Here is a 13187-nt window from a genome sequence, read left to right on the forward strand (position 1 = left end):
TTAATGGTAGGATGCCTACCAGACTTTTAGTAAGGAAGTTTAGTAAGAACTAACTAACAGATATGGAGCTTCTGGAAGGGAGGAAGGACATGAACTAAAAGATGGGAAACAGTGCAAAAGAAAGATGTCATGGGCGTCTGAACCACATAAAACCTGACTGCACTCATTGCAGTTCACCTTTAACTAGGCAGATGCAGATATCAGTAAATGCAGAGCTGCTGGACAGATTCATAAGCAATTGGTATTAGTTTTAGACAAAAAATGAAATAGTTTTGTTTTTAGGAGCATGGAATAACAGGGATTATAGCATTTAACATAAACTTCATCATTAGAAAATATCTGCATGTATCTTTACCAGGTAGCTCTATTATTTGACCACTCCAAAAGCTAACTTTTCTCCAGCGTAGCACAAATTGATGCTGAACATCAGAATCGGAGGTTTAGGCTGGGGGTGTAGCTCCGAGATAACAGTGCTTGCCTACCATGCACCAGGTTCACTCCCCAGCACCACACACACATACAAACAAAAACAACATCACCACCAAAACAAAACAAAACAATCACAGTTCATTGTCAGAAGAAATATTGGAGATGGTTTAGATCAATCAAACTCTAACACTGGAATTCCCTGCTAGGCTTGTTAGAACACAAATGCTGAGAGCACCGCCACAAGATTATGATTTTGTGGGTCTCAGGAGGGTCCAAGAAAAGGACCTGGGCCTACACTCAGAGAATCACTGACCAATCTACCCAATTTTTCTGATGAGAATCTAAGTTCCTTAGGTTTATATCATATTGTATGAGTACTAAGTATTTTAAAAATAGACACTCTCTAGCATATTAATATTTTTAAAATGAAATTTTTCTACTCAGTTGCTAAAACATGATTTCATGTTTTAAGTGGTCCTTCAGAATGAAATCTTTCATTGAAAGATTTTCTTCACTCATTTACTCTGCAGTCCTCTCCTCTACCCCCAAAATGTGCCACCAGTGGCAGGTAGAATTTAGTGACTGTCTGTAGATATAGACTACCCAGATTTTATAGAACTGCTGAATTTTGTACTATTTGGTTTTCAGTTGATTAAAAAAGTGTCTTCCTCAAAGGAGTAGCACACACTTAAGGTATGGCTTATATGGTGAAAAGATTTATATAACTCAAGGAGGATGTTAATACTCCCTTAGTCTCCTTAAAATGTTCTTTCCTGACTCTGAACCTTGATATTGTGCTGTTCCTTCTGCCTAGAAAGTTCTTTCATTCACTTTTCCTTTTGCTTTAAGCTGAAATATGACTTTCTCTGAGGTCAGGCCCTCCTCAGATGTTCTCTGTCTCCCAGTACTAATACTTTGCCTTACAGAACATGTCACTATTATATTTTCATTGTTTGTTCAATGATTTGTATATTTCCCATGCTAGATCATAAATTCAGTAAGAGTTGTCTGCTTAGTTCATTACTTCTCCAGTTTCTTGCATAGGAGAGGCACTTATATTTGTGGAACATATTCCTGAAGATAAATGTAGTAGCATATATATCTAAAACAATATTAAAATTAATTCCAACATGTTTTTGTCTGTCCTGCCTACCCCCTCATGCTGGGGATTGAATTCAGGGTCTTCAAATGATAGGAGAGCAATGTACCATTGAGCTACATCCCCAGCCCCTAATGCCATGCCATTTTTAACTTCTGAATTTTAAATTACAATCACAATTTCAAATAAAAAATTTACAAACATATTATATAGTAGTATCCATAATAGAACAGAGTTCTGAGCTCACTCAGTCTTTATTTTATATCTGACAATGTACTCAATATAAGTCATATTTAAAGTGGTTGTGGTAAAGTACAAATTAAAACTATCCTTAAAGAAAAAAATCCCTGAAATTACCAGCACAAGAGCTACAGGGAACGCAAAAGTTATCAGTTAGTTTCCTTTCTTTCAGTACCTTTTATACTGGGACAAAGGTACCAAGGTCTACAGTAGAATTTCTCTACCTAGCTCCATCCCTGCTTCCTGCAACATACAGCTGACCTCAGGCTCCAAGATAGCTGATAGGAAGCCAACGTAATGCATGTGTCTATGATAGCTCTATTCACTAGACCAGGTCCCTCAACAGTGCCCAAATAAAACGTACTGTCAACCAGAGCATAAATTGCTCATTCTTTCAAATAACAAGTGCTTTAAGGGCCAGGATGTAGCCTCCTGGGTGGGAGTTCTAGACCTTGGTCACACACTGAAATCACTGGAACACTACTAGGAAAAATCCGTGAGCCCTGAACTTTCCAGAGACCAATTAAATCAGAATTGCTGCACTGGGACTTGGGCATTTTACCAATGATAATTTTTTTCTACTCAAGGAATAAACTCAATTCTGGCTGAGTTAGGGTTTTATGAATTAAACTTCATAAATATTTATCCTGAGTTACTTCATTTATATGCTGTGAAATTAGTACTTCCATTCCTATCAATTTGATATTACCTAAATGAATAGAAAATGATGTCCATTAAAACCGAATCAATGTTAACTTGTTAAAAATACTCTGTAATCTAGGGTAGGGTGTGTAACTCAGTGGTAGAGTTATTGCCTAGAGGCCTGGGTTTGATCCCCAGCACTCTGCAAATGAAACAAACAAATCTCTGCATATGTGAGGCCCCTGATTGGATCTGCAGCACTGAAAATAAAACAAAACAAACTCCAAAACCTTTGCAATCTAAATTATTTTTAAATCAATAAAAGTTGTAATTTAAGAATTAGAAAATTTAATAGCATGATTGAATAAGTCCATTTAGTAATATCTCTCTATCATTTGAAAAGTCGTTGCAACCTAAACATAGGATTTTATGGGTAATCAAACCCAGAGATTTGAGTTACTGTGCAAGTGCTCTACCATTGAACTACATCCACAGTAGGTAGACTTTAAGTGAAGAACAAATGGCCAAAAATAGGGAAGAGCTGACAATCAGGAAACAACTCAGAGAGCAGGTCCCTCACCAAGAACTCTTACATATTCAACTTTCAGGTGAAGCAGTATTTAGAGAATACACTATCTGAGCTGCATGTGTGCTACTACAGCTATAAGACAATATGTCCTCCATAACCATTTACATATTTATACACCTCTTTCTCTCCTTTCTTTCCTTTTTAGAGTTTGAAATTGCCTGATTTTATAATAGTACATGTTATAAAACTGAACTTATAAATTACATATGAGCTGTTAAAAAACAAAATTTTAAGAAATTTAGTTTAAAGAGCTAATAACCATTTTATTTACTTGTGGTTCTGGAGCTTGAACCCAGGGATTTATGCACACTAGGCGAGGGCTTTACCATTGAACTCCAAACCCAGTCCTTGTTTTAAATTTCAAGACAGGGTTTTGCTAAGTTTCCCTTAGTTTCCCTAAATTTCCCAGGCTGACCTCAAACTTGCAATCCTATTGCCTCAGCTTTCCCAATACCTGGGATTAAAGGTATACACCACCATGTCCTTCTCTAATAGTTCTTTTTTTAAAATTAATAATTCATGAATTGAGCTGCATTTAATCTAAAGATTGAGAAAAGGTGTTCCAATGAGCTGAGTGGGAGAGAAAAACAAAAATGGATTGGTTATTTCAAAGTTATTTTCCTTACTGGGTTAAAACAGAGGAGCATCCTTATGCTAGTTCAAGCACACAGGGCCCCTTCTGATTTGTTGCTGGACATCTCATGTTTTTCAAAGTTCCTTAGATTAGTGGCATCTAACACAAGTGACTCCATTCTGGTTTGGTCTGGTCTGTTCACAGGGCTTAATACAGCAACATAATCCAAAACAATGGCCTCCCATATAGTTCTTTTAACAATGCTAATAAGACACCACTTTTAATTTTTTTTTTTTTTTTCTCTCCGCATCACTTGAAGAATACTGGGACCATGGTGCAGAGATCAAGGTTCCCAGTAAGGAAACTTCTTGGGATTTGCTTTAGATAGAATGAATGATTAAGTCTAGAAATTCATAGCACAAGTATTGCTACAGCTTTGTAAAATCTATTTAAAGACAAAAGTAAAGTACAAAAATATAGTAGGCCAGCTACACAGGAGACTGAGGCAGAAGGATCCCGAATTTGATGTTGGTTTGGGCACATAGTAAGACTCTGTCTCAACAAACAACAAACAAACAAAAAAAAACCACGGTAATATAGTTGAGTTAAAGGTGAGGTATTTTAAAAGTTTTTCAAAACTTCCTGGGATGTTGTTTTGTTTTTATAATAAATTAGGAAAAAATCATGGTAGAGTTAAAAGACCAATGGCTACTATAATTTAACACCATTTAATTACAAATGCTATTCTAATTATTCCTAGAATTTAATGGTTTCTAATTATATTTCAGCTATCTATTTTAAGGAAAAAGGGAAATTTAGAGATTTAAAATTTTGAAATATGACTGATTAGAAGTATAATGAGATTAAAAATAAAGCTGATTAAAATTGGAATTTGCATATCCCAAAATAAGTAGTATTCATCAAAGTGTTTTTTGTTTTGTTTTGTTTTTAGCAAGAGTTACCTCATTTTAAATGCGTCACTGTTCTAGACGTTTCCTGAAATCTCTCTTTTGGAATTGCTTGCAGAGTTTGGCATTTATTCTTTTGAATATACAGTTATATAACTATACTTTCTAAAGGGATTTAGCTTCAAGTAACAACCAGAAATGATGAAAATTTCTTGCATGATTTGCAACCTGGTTCTTACTGAACAAAACTTTTACATTTTATAATTCAAGCAAATGTTAATAAAGATGTTCTAAGAGTCTGTATTTTCTGAAAAGCCTTACACAGAACAAAAGGAAGTCTTACACTCACCAGATATGTATATAAATCAATAATCTATAATGTTCAAGTGCCTTCTCTACCAGTTTGAGGTGTCAGACTTTAAAACACATCATTTTACTCTTCTCTCTCTACTAATCTGTTTTTTCCACTTATAATTTCATTGGTGAAATTCCTGGTCAAAGGGAAAAATTCCTTACACAAAAAATAAGCATATGTTCATGTCCATAACTGTGTAATGGAACTCCTTCCTCTCTGGAAGGTCCTACTCAGTCACCTTTATTGGATCCTCTTCCTCTCCTAGTCTCTTATATGTTGGGATCTGTAAGTGTTCAGGCCTCTTTAACCTTAGAACAATTTCATGGACTTTCAATATCTTTAATTATTACCCTTCAGAGTTATAGGTTAGTTTTTTTCTAAGTTCTCTATGATGCTCCTTGACTTACAATGGTGTTATTCCTGTTAAACCTATCACAAGTTAAAAATGCATTAATACATCTAACCTAACTGACATCATAGTTCAGCCTAGCCTTCTTAAACATGCTTGGACCCTAACATTTGCTTTTAGTTAGGCAAAATGATCTAACTATTTTTAGATCATTATTATTATTATTTTTATTTTTATTATTATAACTTTTTATTATTATTTTATTTTAACTAAGCCCATTTTATAAATAGTGTTGAATAGCTCATGCAACTTATTGAATATTTTTTGAAAGTGAAAAAAAAAAACAGAATGATTATATGGATACAGGAGACACAGATGGGCATTTTGTAGATTTGATGGGACGCAAAACCACAAAACACAATATCCAGAAAACATCGGCAATGCAGTATGCTATAGAGTTCTGGTGGTTTCCTCTGGTGATCCTGTGGCTGACTGGGAACTGTGGGTCACTACCACTGCCAGCACTGAGAGAGTAGTGGACTGCATTATTGCCAGCCTGGAAAAGACCAAAATTCAATATTTGAAGTACAGTTTCTACTGATACTTACAGTAAGTTGAACCATCATAAATCACACTGTCAATACTCAAGTACCAACATGCCTCCTGGAGAGCTCCACTTGGAGGTTTTACAGGCACCATAAGTAAACTCAACACTTTTTCTCTTCCCTCAACTTACTTTTCTCCTACACTCCTCAGTTTAATATGACTTCCATATTTCCTTGTTACCCAAGGTAGAAACCTGGGCATCTTCTAACCCTTCCTTGACCCTCTTCCTCCATCCTCACCATCATTGCTGCATTCACCACTTTTGTCCTGAACAACTGCAACTAATTCCTTCCTAAATGGTTGTATCTTGGCCTACCCCACATCCACTTCCTTCTGAAAAAATGTTTACTTTCTTTGGAATAAAGTCCAAGCCCTTTAAACATGGTCTAGCACGTCCTTTGAGATCTAACTATTGGGGTCTCCTCACTTCTAAGGTCACAAATTAAGCTCCATACTTTTTCTAACATTCCTGGAAACTGTGCACTTAAGAGACTCCCAGGCTGCATGTAGCCCACTTTTTCTGATTAAATCACATTCAACCATCTTCTCTCCACCCTCCACCTTCAACTTGGAAACCATTACCCCCAGAGAGTCTTCTACATATCCAAGTCAGGATCAGAGAGTTCAACCAAATAATCCCTAAATCAATACCACAGTATTTGTCTCACTGAATTCTCAACTGTTTTTTAGTTTGGTCCCCCTGCCCCCACCAACACACACACACACACTTGACTGTGAGCTTCTCTGGACAGGACTGAGCCCTGTTTGTCCACCTAAGCATGTAGGTGGTTCATGTGGGAGGAACCAAGCAAGTATTCTTGAATAAATGAATGACAGATAGAAGAAAACAGTAGGGAACAAACAAATGGTTATGATCCCCACCTGCCACAAAATATCTTAATATATCTTATTAAATAAAAGTAGTTGATACATTATAATATTTCCTTCATATATGATCAAGCAGGTCTTTCATTTTTTAGGATATTGGTGGGAGTCAAATGTCTGGTGTATTGGGTGACCTTAGTCTGAGACATTATCTCTTGCCTGGACAAATATGCTGTCCATAATTGCATTAATCCAGTCTTAATCCACCAGTTTCCACCAGTTTAATTAATCCACCAGTCTTCTCTATTGAGCAAGTCAGTGGTCTATTCAAACATAAATAAGAGACTGCCAAAGCAGTCCTTATAATGTCCTGCAAGATCTGCTGCCTGTCCCACACCTTCTGCTCTTACCAACCCAACCCTTTACCCTGCTTCAGCTACAGTGGATTTCTTTCTTCAGTTCCTGTGAACAGCCAAGTTTATTCCAGCATCAGAAGCTTTGTACTTTTTATTCACTCTGCGTGCAAATTTCTTCCCCTACATCCTGATGTGGCTAGCTCTTTGTTGTTCAGACTGCTGATCAAATGTCACTCTGGGACCTTTCTTAACTACCTAAAACAACCTATCACATTCTCGTCAAATTCGATCCCCTTATTTTGCTTATCTTCATATAGACTGTCCCTGATCATCCTGTATTTGTCTGCCTTGATAAAAAGAAAACACAAGTGATTGCCTTTCTCTCGCTTTCTGTTGTCTCCCCAATGACTGGAACAGTGCTTGGCCAGTAAACACTTGTGAAATGAAGAAACGTATTTAATAAACACGTCTTCATATGCCCACCTTTTATCTTTCCCACTCTCACATTCCCTTCACTCACAAGGACGTGGACCAGAGGACCGCTATCCCTCCAGGAAAGTCCTTGAGCCAGCATCGCGATTCCAAAGACAATGCTATCTTGCACCCTACTGGAGGCATCCCCAGCCTGTAGCTCACCGGGTCTCTGAGACCGACAGACGCACCAAGGACTAGGCAATCGAGTCTGAGAAGCGCTGAGGAGAGGCGACGGGACACGGACTTCCTCTTCTCACTTCGTGGAGACCGCTGCCTCCCCGGCTCTGGTACCAGTCCCTCAGTCTTCTGTACACACGCCTCTCCTGTCGCTCAGCTCAACAACCGCTTGCGGTTACCTGTCCCGGAATTGGCTCAGGACGCTCTGCCTTCGCAACGCCATTCGTGTTCACATCTGTTCTCTCAGGGCCACCGTCGTTCACAGAATGTATACGCTAATCCACTCCTCCCGCATGCGCACAGGTCCCATTCGGTGTACAGCGTCTCTTAGCAACCACTTCGAGTCCCTCTGCCAGGGGCGGAGCCTTGGAAGCCTCCGCGGGGAAGCCGAGGGGAAGTGAATGAGACCAATCGGAGACGAGACTTAGCACCGTCCGACACGCCTCCTCTAACTGTCGCGAATTCGCAAGCAGCTTTACGGCAGGCAGGGGGTGGGGGCTGCCGGGGGAAGGAGGAGAGAAGGAAGCAACCAACCAACCAAGTCGCCCCCACCCTCCCACCCCCTCCCACCCCGGACCTGGTTTACGGCTCAGGGCTCAGGCTCCAGTGCGGCCGCTGATTGGCTGCTGAAGGATTGGTCCCATCCCAGTGACCCCAAAGTGCTGAAGGGAGGGGGCGGGGGTGGCCCAGTGCAAAGTGCATCCCGAAAGCCCCCTGTCCGGAGACCCAGCTGCTGGCACTTCGGACCCTGTACGACCTGGGACCTAGCTGTCCCGAGACCTCCTGAGTCCCTCTGTAACTAGAAGCCTCCGGCCCGGAGCGCGACAGCCCCCTGTTCCGAGCCCCTGGACCGGGACTGCACCCCCCATCTCCGAGCCGGGACTTCCTCCTGCACCCCTGTCCCGAAGCTGCCTGGAGGCCAGGACAGCCACCCGTACCCTACTCGGCTGTCTGGATGCTCTCCGGGCCAGGGCCGTGAGGCACCGAGGAGGATCGGGAACACCCGTGTCCGGCCCTGCCTGGGGTGTTTCTTCAATGGAGAAGTTGGTGAGTGTGGAGGAGGTTGAAAGGAGGAAGAGAAGCAGCAGCTGAGGAAGCAGGTAAAGTCAGTTACCTCCTCCGAGGGGGCTACCTGGGGGTGTGGGAGGAAGGAGGATCACTGTTCCTGCCTGTCTGCCCTTGCCACTTTCTAGCTTTTTCCTTTGCTCCCTCTTTCTTAGAACCCTCTCCTCCTCGCCCCTGGGGCACTGCACCACTCACTGGTTTCTGTTTTCCAGGTGTGAACTGACCGGAGGACACTCGGGAGCAGGAAAGGGTCTTGTCCACTCACCAGAGAAGCAGCAGGCAGAGTGCCTCTAACCAGCATCTTCTATAAAGGTAATGAGCCAGACCTCCCCTCCCCCATTGTTTATTCCTGGCCCCTACCTCATTAGGCAGTGCATTATTTTCAGGGCGGTTGCTTGGTGATGCACCCTTTCCTAGACCCCAGTTTCTTAGCAAAAACAAAAACACTGTGGGGCCTGATCCTTAACATTTTAATAATTTCTCTATTCCAGAAACGTATTTTCCTTTTCCTCTCTGTTCAGTCAGTGTGTTTCCATGTTTTGCATTATCTTTTGATACACTGTGCCATTTGCTCTGAGCTTTGAGACCTTTTTGTAGCTCTACCACCTTCCTTACTCTCATAGGAATTCTTCAATTCCATGTTAATTGCTTGTTAATTCTGAATGACTGCTTTTTAATTAAACCACAATTTACTGTCCCCCCCCCCCCCATTTACTACTATCACCTCTTCTGTACCTGTGTCAGAAAACCTTTCAGTTACCTGAGAACAGTCTGGTAGTAGAGGGTAAACTAATAGCTTGAAATTTTTATGTTTCAAAAATACTTTGATTTTTTTTTCCATAGTAAAAAGTGAATATATTAACCTTTTGAGTGTGAATAGTATGAAAAAAGTATTAGCCCCAGAAGCACGTATGTATGATTAACTCTTTAGGTTTTCATGTTTTTGTGTGTGACAAATATGAATAGACACCAAAGTTGTTACAAAGAGATATTTGTTATATCACAGGTATTCTAGACAAACAAAAGTTTACACAATATCTTATTAACAATTATTTGACAGTCATGAATGCAAAAATAAAGGAATATTTTGATGTGTTTAGATAGCTGGGGTTTAATTTTGGCCCTCTTAATGAAAAGTTTTCTCATTTCAAAACCCTTTCAGAGAATTTGCTAGATTGAAATTTAAGTATCTAATTCATGTTATCACATTTCTGCTGCCTATTTTGATGCTGCCTTTGAAAATGTACTAAAGGTTAAGTTTAGGACATTAATGTAGTTCCTAAAGAGGACATATGAGCACAGAAATTATATAAAAGTTCATTCAGAAATCAGCCAAGTGAATGACTTTTCTCGCATCCACTAGCAAGAGTATAAAGTGACTTATTAACCTCAGGGTTATTTTAATATCTCAGATTGCATAAGGGTTTTTTGGTACAATAAAGTACTTCAAATAACATGATTTTTTACTTACTCTGTTCCACTGGACTTTCTACTTTCCATACTTATTCTGCTAATTCTCAAGATATAGCTGAAGGTACTTTTAAGGGATTTTCATGTTCTGGAACCGGATGTCAAAGGGAGAGTATATTCTGAATGTAGTTAGAAGCACCATCTACCAGTGACCGTTCTATGGTGAAAATATAGGTTGGCCTTTGTATGTATACAGGAATCAAGGCTAATTGATAATTTCAGTAAAAACTAGGCACAAAGCTGTCAAGTTAAAGGTTGCTTTTTATTATTTAAATATGGAAGTAACCAGAGATACCTAATGATTACTTTAGAACCTAAAAAATATGCTAAATACTTGAGATATGACTTAAAGATTAAAATGAAGTAAATGTTTTCTATTTAGCCCTCTTGCTGAAATACTTTTTCTGCTTTGGATTTAATCCTAGTAAGTCTTCATTTCTGAAGGCTATCTCCATTATCTGAGATAGTAAGGAAGGGGAAGTCTGTCACTAGTCAAACTTGTGAAGAGGGCATTGCTTTTCCCATGTTTCCCACCTGTTCATTCTCATTTCTTACATAATATTGTGGATCGGCTCAACTTTTGTTTTTCTAAAATGAGAGTATTTGGTCTAGCTTATGCCAAACATTTAAAATATTTAATTTGGGTACTTACTACCAACATGTTCAGTTAGGTTGTTTGTATTTTTTCAACCTGGCTGCCAACTTTGTGTTAATTCTATTGCCAGACACATCATTTTGAAAAAAAAAAAAAAAAAAAAAAAAGCTTCAATTTATTTGATCACCAAATAATACATTTATAATCACATAGGGGAGACTAATTGATTTTAATTGATTCTATTCAATGATGCCTCTTTAGAATACTGTGGATAATACATTCATAATTATTTAGTAGCATGACAATATCTCCTTATTTTGTTCATTTTTAACTTTGGTGACATAGAGGTATATGCTACTCCTAAAAAACTTAAAGTCATTTAAAGTTTATGTTGTATCTACTACCTGACTTTCAGCCTTTCGTTTCATTTTCCAGTGAATGCAACCCACAGTATAACACTTGTCTCCTTTCTTGAAGACTTTCCACTTACTGACCCATGTATTGGCATACATGGGTTATTACAATAATATTGACAAGGTAGCATCATTCTTAATACTTGTGATTTAAGCTTTGAGTTGAGTCTGGATAAGTGAATTTTAAAATTTCATTTATTGTCTCATCTACATTTTAGGATATTGGGTTTTCTGCTGAAAATTAAGTGAGTCATAGATATGTTGTACATAATAATAAATCCCTGTTATTCCCAGGCCCAGTAATTTGGAGGAACTACGAATACCCTCATATTTGTTTAGGAACATAAACACTATGCTATGTTGAGCGATTTTAAAATAACACCTCCACTTTATTTTGGGTTTCAGGCTCTTGATCATATAAGTAGAACTCGTTAACATGCATTTCAGCTATGTTGTATGTGTTGATTGGGCCTTGGGCCTTGGAGTGTTTCTGTATCCATCTTTCTTCTTAGGTCTTGTGAGTCACTGGTAGATTGTTTCCCCCCTTAGAGCCAGTATCCTTGAAGTTGCTGATTTTATTTCTTTACCAGCTTATATCTTTGTTTACTCTGTAAGGAAATACTTATTTCTTTTTTCTGAGTAGCAAGCTGTTATCTTGTTTCTAGTTTGTGTGAAATCATAAAGACAGTTCTAATTTGTATCACTTAATCAAAAAATGTGTGAACTTTTAGTGAAAATAATATGCAAAAGCAACTAAGTTCTAGTTATTTATACTGAAGGAAATTGGAGAAATGTGGTCAAACTTGGTGAAGGTTTTATAATTTTGGACAGGTTTAAATATATTTAGTTTTATGGGGTTTTTATTTCACTATCATACCACATATTTTCTTTTAAATATGTGAAACAAGAAGTTTTGGTTTTACTAAATGAGGTTCACTTGACCCCTATATGGAAATTAGATGGTAATTTATCTTAATTTCTGAACTTGTAGTTTCTAATATGATTAAACAGTATAAAACTTTGGGAACCCAAGATTGCTTTCTTTTGACCCCCATGAGAGAGGAAAAGATGAGTTAGCAAAATTTAAACACAGTGTTAACATTGGGCAATAAGATCGCCTATAAAAATGATACATATTTTAGAACTGGTTCACTTTGATACATACTTCTACAGTATTCAGTGTTTGTATACTTTTTGCTTTATTCTGACTGTGAAACTTAGAATGGAATTTTTAAAGATTGTATCCTTAGAGGATCATTAGTTCCTGAGTCCACAAGTCATCAAGACAGCCTCACACTGAATATGTTATTTAAAAAATTGTCTCCTTTGCCATATTCCTTTTTTTCATAGGTGACTTCCATGAGCTATCAGATTTTTAAACACATACTCCCTGAGGGAAAATGGGCTCTTCTCCATTCTCATCTGTGGATTTCCTTGATGGTTTGTAATAGGCCCTTTTACCAGTGAAAGCAGTATTCACTTTTAAGTTCTATGGTCTTTTTTTTTTTTTTTTTTTTTTTTTAATACCCTATTGGGTGCAGCTCTCATAAAATAACACCAAGAGAAAATTGTCTGATGCTTTGGACTATTGGCTTGTTTTGGTAATAAATCAATGCCCTCCATAATTCAAAATGATGCAATTGACAGGGATCATGTTACATAGTACATGGTTTGTATGTGTTTTTCCCTGTATTGAATGATGAATCAGATATAATTAAGGAGTTCTTTCTTGATTTAAACCTGCAGTTATTAATAGTGCTTGGTTTTATCAGATAAGGGAAAAATAATCCTGAAATTTCTAGGATTTAAAAAAATTCATTTTATGTATGCAGAACTGTCTATTAAAATACTCCCCAGAGCTGATGCCTGTGGCCAAGGCCTAGCACAATCCTGGTCAGCTCAGACATTCAGTGGGCATTCATTTGTTTGATTGAAATAGCTTATATGGAATTATCACAAGTTACTAATGTTCATATATCTTTCTTGTGGGAAGAAATAATTTAGTCACTTTATCTTTTAAT

General features: G+C 38.1%; 2 protein-coding genes across 9 annotated transcripts in view; one reads left to right on the forward strand and one right to left on the reverse strand.

Annotated features, from left to right (window-relative positions):
* Positions 1–7885, reverse strand: part of Lins1 (lines homolog 1) — a 33999-nt gene extending 26114 nt beyond the window's left edge. For 3 of the 6 annotated variants that reach the window (XM_047541930.1, XM_047541929.1, XM_047541925.1), the window contains exon 1: positions 7609–7885. The gene's annotated coding sequence lies outside the window, so the exon portion shown is untranslated. Of the gene's footprint in view, positions 1–7455 lie in introns of all 6 variants that reach the window. The other 3 variants (XM_047541928.1, XM_047541926.1, XM_047541927.1) reach the window with 3 other exon arrangements.
* A 347-nt stretch (positions 7886–8232) lies between these two features.
* Asb7 (ankyrin repeat and SOCS box containing 7) overlaps positions 8233–13187 on the forward strand; it is a 39190-nt gene continuing 34235 nt past the window's right edge. For all 3 annotated transcript variants that reach the window (XR_007107262.1, XM_047541647.1, XM_047541648.1), the window contains exons 1-2: positions 8233–8723; positions 8901–9000. The gene's annotated coding sequence lies outside the window, so the exon portion shown is untranslated. The remainder of the gene's footprint in view (positions 8724–8900; positions 9001–13187) is intronic.

Source organism: Sciurus carolinensis, chromosome 2 (assembly GCF_902686445.1).
Source record: "Sciurus carolinensis chromosome 2, mSciCar1.2, whole genome shotgun sequence".
In the NCBI taxonomy this organism is placed as follows: domain Eukaryota; kingdom Metazoa; phylum Chordata; class Mammalia; order Rodentia; family Sciuridae; genus Sciurus; species Sciurus carolinensis.